Source organism: Colobus angolensis, unplaced genomic scaffold (assembly GCF_000951035.1).
Source record: "Colobus angolensis palliatus isolate OR3802 unplaced genomic scaffold, Cang.pa_1.0 Scaffold78, whole genome shotgun sequence".
Taxonomy (NCBI): domain Eukaryota; kingdom Metazoa; phylum Chordata; class Mammalia; order Primates; family Cercopithecidae; genus Colobus; species Colobus angolensis.
Window position 1 is genome coordinate 657,603 of NW_012121598.1, and position 6,564 is coordinate 664,166.

Below are 6,564 nucleotides of genomic sequence, written 5' to 3' on the forward strand. Positions count from 1 at the left end.
GGATAGTCTCGATCTCCTGACCTCGTGATCCGCCCACCTTGGCCTCCCACAGTGCTGGGATTACAGGCATGAGCCACCGCACCCAGCCTATCCAGCGTTTATGAATGTTGTATTTTTATAACAGTCCACATGTATTACCAAATTTCAAGTTACAAGAAATACAATAAAAAGTCACATGAAACATCATTTTCCTCTGAAGATTGAAATGGCACTTTAGAATCTTGTATGCCTCAGATGCAAGAAATAAACTCCTTTAAATATGACTCCTCGGATTTAAATGCCCACCATATTTCTACAGAGCTGCAGCCATGGGAATCAAGGTAGGAAACCTAGATCAGAGATTCCATGTTCCCTAGACCAGGAAGGGAAAACTATTTCCCGGTTAACCAGGGCACTCTGGTAATAATCAGCTGAAAGGAGAAATCTTACTGGGAGTTGCTTTCCTAACTCCAAATATTTTAATCCACAGGGTTTGGGAGTAGGTTTTTTTGTAGTTGTTTTGAATTTCACTTTGTTATACTGTGTGAAATTCTAATGAGAGACACAAATTAATAAAGAAAGTATTTTAGGAGTGTAGGATCATTTTCTCTTTAGTATAACTCCTTCAAACAAGATTCCATTAAAGGAAAGTGGATAGATGTTTTTAAGAAAAGTTAAGGCAAGAGCGTGGATTGTTTGGGGTACTTACAGCAAGCTTTGTTGAATAGGCCTGCAGTTCTGCATCCCAGTTTGTTTTTATTATTTTTCTCACTGGGTACCTGGAGAAAGTGATGGGAGGACAACAGAAACTCTATATGGTGATTTTAAAGTATATCCACAAATTCTGTGATACTCTATCCATCAAGAGGTGGAGCTTAATTTCCTTCCTATTGAGCATGGACTGCACTAAATGAGTTGCATGTGTCCTATAATGAATATGGCAGAAGTGACTCTGTGTGACTTATAAGACTAGGTCATAAAAGGCATTGCAGCTGCCTCCTTATCCTCACACTTGGATCACTTGCACTAGGAGGAGCCAGCTACTGTGTCACGAGGAACTCAAGCGGCCCCGTGGAAAGGCCTGTGTGATGAGGAACTGAGGCCTCTTGCCAACAGCCATGTGAGTGAACTATTTTGGAAGTGGACCCTCTAGTCCCAGCTAAGCCTTCAGATAACTATAGACTGGGCAGTGCTAACTAAAACCTCGAGAGATCCGGAGCCAGAACCACCCAGCCAAGCCATTCGCAGATGACTCACAGAGACTGCATGAGACAAGAAATGTTTGTTTTAAGATGGTAAGTTTTGAGATACTTCGTTACACAGCAATAGATAACTAATATGTTACGTATCAATTTTCCTCTATACCAGGAAAGACACTTTTCTTGTTCCTTTATCACATGGGCTCTTGTTCCTCAGCCTGTCCTCAGACTAGTGGCATGATTTCTATCATTGAGCTTCAAAATGGGCTAAATACATAGACTTCTGCAAATACGCTTGGAATGTAACTGCAATTTGCAACCTTATTTCTATGCACTCAGAGTTTTTAACAATAGACAAATGAAATTTTGAAACAGTGCCCACCTATAATCTCGGTACTGCCTGCAATTCTGTTTGCTAGCTATTGCTCAGTAGGTCATTCTTTTTTAAGAGACTTCATGTGGTTTTCTAGTCGAAGAATTTATTTATTTTTTATTTTAGTGAGACAGGTCTCACTATGTTGCCTAGGCTGGCCTTGAACTCCTGGGCTGAAGCGATCCCCCTGTCTCAGCCTCCCAAGTGTTGGGATTACAGGTGCGAACCACCAAGCCCAGCCTGAATAACTTCTTTGCATGTCAGATGGAAAAGGTTGCCAGCCATTTAGCTAGTCTTTCAAGCAGGCAACTCATAATATGCAGATTTAGGCAACAGCAGAAGCCTGTCAACTGAATTGCAAAACACATACCTTAGGACAGTTGAATGGGATAGACACAAAATTTCCTGTGTCAGAATTTGTTTTCTGGTTCACAGATCTCTTGAAAAAAATGGCTGGTTGTTGTGGCTCATGCCTGTAATGCCAGCACTTTGGGAGGCTGAGGTGGGCAGATCACCTGAGGTTAGGAGTTCGAGACCAGCCTGACCAACATAGTGAAATCCCAGTCTCTACTAAAAATACAAATTAGGGCTAGGTGTGGTGGCTCACGCCTGTAATCCCAACACTTTGGAAGGCTGAGGCAGGCAGATCACAAGGTCAGGAGTTCAAGACAAGCCTGACCAACATGGTGAAACCCCTATCTCTACTAAAATACAAAAATTATCAGGGCGTGGTGGTACGTGTCTGTAATCCCAGCTACTCAAGAGGCTGAGGCAGGAGAATTGCTTGAACCTGGGAGGCAGAGGTCGCAGTGAGCCGAGATCATGCCACTACACTCCAGCCTGGACAACAGAGCGAGACTCCCTCTCAAAAAAAAAAAAAAAGAAAATTAGCCGGCTGTGGTGGCGGGTGCCTGTAATCCCAGCTACTTGGAAGGCTGAGGCAGGACAATCTCTTGAACCTGGGAGGCAGAGGTTGCAGTGAACTGAGATTGTGCCATTGCACTCCAGCCTGGGTGACAGAGCAAGACTCCATCTCATTAAAACAAACAAACAAAAAACCTACTGAAAATAATATCATAGCTAGGATACTTAAGGCTTGTGTGCCAGGTACTATGAGGGCACCTGACTTACATTAACTAATTTAATCATTACCACATCGCTGTGATGAAGGTAGTGATTGAAAGCATGGGTCTTGGAGTCAGACAAATTGTGTTTGAGTCCTGGCCTCACCACTTATAGTTGTATGGTCTCTGGCAAACTATTTAATCTCTTTTTGCTTCAATTTTCTTACATGCAAAATGGATATAATAGTACCCACTTCACAAGGGTTGTAGTAAGGATTAAATAAGATAATACCAGTAAAGCATGTAAAACTTAGCATACATAATTCCTAGCACACAGTACGTGTTCAATCAATGCCAGCTATTATTATTTTTTATTTTTCCTTTTTTTTATTTTTTATTTTTGACACAGCCTCAGGAGGTCCTGAGGACATGTGCCCCAAGCTATTTTTTTTTATGTAGATGAAGACATAGAGTCTCAGGGAGGTTAAGTATCTTGGTCAGGATCATGCAATTAGCAAACAGAGCAAGCACTCAATTTGGATCAGCTTTGTTTCTGAGCTCAATCTCTTAACCATTACCCCACACTATCTGCTCAGTTTCTTTCTGCCCAAAGTGGAACGATCTACAGAAAAGCATCTAGTCTCCGAAGCACGTCAGGAGAGATCCCTGTTTCGCATATCAATGATTTGCCAGAACCTTGAGACTTCAGTATCATCCTGTGAAATCCCCATTGAAAATCAGCAAAAAGAAAGTGGAAAAGTTTTTTAAAATTGAAATATGGGAGAAGGTGCTCCTTGGTTGAGATTCAAATTCTGCATATTCCCCATCCCGAGAATGCATCTTGTTATGCCCAGACCGTTTATTCCCCGAAGAAGACCACCAGAGTCCAGAGTCAAAGCCAAACGGCAAGGATCTTTACTGCAAGTTCGAACTCGGTCCCTCCGTTTCACAACATGCAAGAGGGCCTCGAACAATGCGTGCGCTCGCTTTTTATAACCCGATGTAAACAGGGCTTGTTAGGTTACAGAGGAACAAGGGAATTCTTTAGGTTACAGCATTACAATTGGTTAACATTTTAAGTTTATACATTTAGCAGTTTTCTATTGGTTCAGCGCTTTCACAAACGGCTGTGTCCTTATCGGGGACTTTGTGTCTCTCTAAAGTTGAGATATATGGTAGTCTTTGAGTTGAAAGATATATGGTGGGGAGACATATGGTGGGATGTGTTTATACTGGGCTCAGGAAGTTGAGAGATATATAGCATGCACTGGTAATTAGAACAGAAAAAGAACAAGACAGGGACTTTCACGATGCTTGTCTTTACAACGTCTGGAATCTATAGATAACATAATCGGTTAGGTCCGGGGTCAAATTTTAACTAGGCCCAAGGTGCCGCCCGGGCTCTCTGCCTGTGGATTTCATTTGATCTCTTTCATTACTCCCTTTCTTAGGTACCTCTGGAGCCAATCTTGGGTCTTATAAGTCTGATTCTGTTTTAGCGTCTACAGGTTGGTATTGGGCTCTGAGGACCATGAGCTGTATGGTGTCAAGCCTTTCCCTGACAAACCGCAAAATTCTGTTAACAACACAAAGTCCTATGGTAAGCAGAAATAGTAGACTTAGCAGGGGTCCAAGGAAGGGGGCTAACAGAGAAAACATGTAGGAATTCCACCATTGGTTTGCAGCTGAGGCAAACTGCTGCTTTCTCATTTCTGTGCTTAACTTGCGTAACTGTTGGACCCGGTTCTCTATAAGCCCTGATTCATTTATGTAGAAGCAACAGTCTTCCTTCAAGAACATACATGTACCCCCTTTTTCAGCAGTGAGTAGGTCTAGGGCCCTCCGGTTCTGCAAGGTTACTTGAGCTAGGGAAGTGAACTGTCGCTGAAGGGAGGCAAGGGACTCAGCCGACTCTTCCATAGCCACAGCGAACTGTTGGTACAACTTGTTGCTTTCTATGAGGGTGTGACCTAGGGCTCCCCCTGCCAGTCCGGCCGCAATGAGGGATGATGTGAGGGAGATTCCCGCAATGAGGGGGAGAAATATGGCTCGTGCAGGTCTTGGTCTAGGGGCTGGGTGAATAACAGTACTAGTCCAGTTACCGGTGTACCCCAGGAACTCGCCGGCAGTTAGTAGAGTTAACTGGGGAACTAATGTTGTTAGAACCCAGGATAGAGTTCCACTCTGAGCAGGGGTCGCCGCGAGACACCACTCGACACCGAAATCACAGCGGAGAGGCACTTTATTTCTAGCGCGCTAGGGTCCCCCGTGCACAAAGATGGCCAAGGGACCCTGAGCGCTTGTTACAGGCTGCTTATAAAGGCAAACACCACAAATTCAAACAAGGCGCGAAATTCAAACAAAGCTTTAGGACGCGAGATGATTGGGGCTTGTCATGGCCTGAGCAAGGCGTCTCACTCTGATTGGTTGGGGCTGGCACGCGTGGGGGGAGGGGTTTTCCTGGAATTGTTTTTCTGTTTGAACTCCGGGAACATTGGGTGTTTCCCTCAATCACCCATGGCCACCTGGTGTTGTTTTTCTTAATTCATCGCCTAGGTTGTTTTTCTAAACCCATGGCCTAGGTGGTTTTTCTTAACCTATGGCCTAGGTTGTTTTTCTTAACCCATGGCCCATTTCAATGTGACAGGAAGACATAGTAGGTCGGTAACAGAGGGACCAGATAAGTTCTTAGATAATGTTCCATTACACCAAAAGAATATGCCCGGCGGGGCTTTTAGGGTGGTTCTAGGGGGCGTTACAGTGATGTTGCAGAGGCTGGAGTTAGTGCCTGAGAAACAGTAGGGAAACTTTTCCTGACTGGGGTTCAGGTACAGTGGCACATTAAGAATGGGGGCATTCGTGAGATTCTGAAGGTTCTTAGTTTGGGTAGAGGATTCCCATGGCAGAGGGACAGCGGTTAGTGGTGGATACCCTAGGGTGGCACACAGAAAGCAGCCAGACAAGCTGTGAAGTCCTGTAAGGTTAGCAAGTTCTAATCCCTCTTGTAATAATTCTAACCAGGAGAAAGGGCGTAATTCTTGTGTAAGTCTATCTTCCTGTTGTTGGATATCCCCGTGGACCAGGGGCCGTACCTGAACGAGGCCACGCCACAGATAGAGGTGACTGCTAGGCCACGTGGAGGAAGAGGAATAGTATACAGCCCCATGTTGAGGCGTGGCCCAGCGGGAGTTCAAGGGGTCCTTAACTATCCAAGTATAGATGCCGCCTCTACCTTGCTGGTAGAAGTTCCACCTGGATCGTTTGTCCCACCCTCTGACTGAGTGCATCTTACAGTAATTGTAAGGGCAGCCTGCATTTTGATGCCACCAATAGTGTTTGCAATTGTATTTAGTCTGATCAAATTCAAAACATATCATTGGCACCATTGGTTTGGCTATCTGAAAACCAGTATAATTTAGCAGAATTAGGGCACTGCACCCTGAGGAGGGGCAATCAGCACTGGCCAATAGTTTCCCGGGCTTATGAGGTTGCCCAGGGTGGGTTCGGTTTTCATAAAGCCAGAATCTCCAGACAAAGGGGTTAGGAACTGGTTTTGTGTTCGCCCGAGTGGCCACTAGGGTGACTAACATTAGGGTTAGACTACCTAGTTGCATGTTTGCAGTGAACTATGCTGCCGGCGCAGGGTGAGTTTTAAGGGGTTGTTCTTAGCTTTGTCCACAGTCCACGTGGTCGGTGCTTCAGTCGCTGCCATGATCGGTCCGAGAAGGTCGGAGGTCGGGTCCACTGGTTTGACGTGGGTGTGGTGGATCCACGACGCGATGCCTTCTACCTTCAGGGCGGTGGGTGTGGTTAGGAGTACCTGGATGGTCCCTTCCACCTGGGTTCTAAGGTCTCTTGTCGGTGTCGCTTAACCAGGACCCAGTCTCCCGGCTGGTACGGATGGGGGGTGTGGGGGGGGGCGGTCTCATATAGTTCCTTCAGCTTGGGC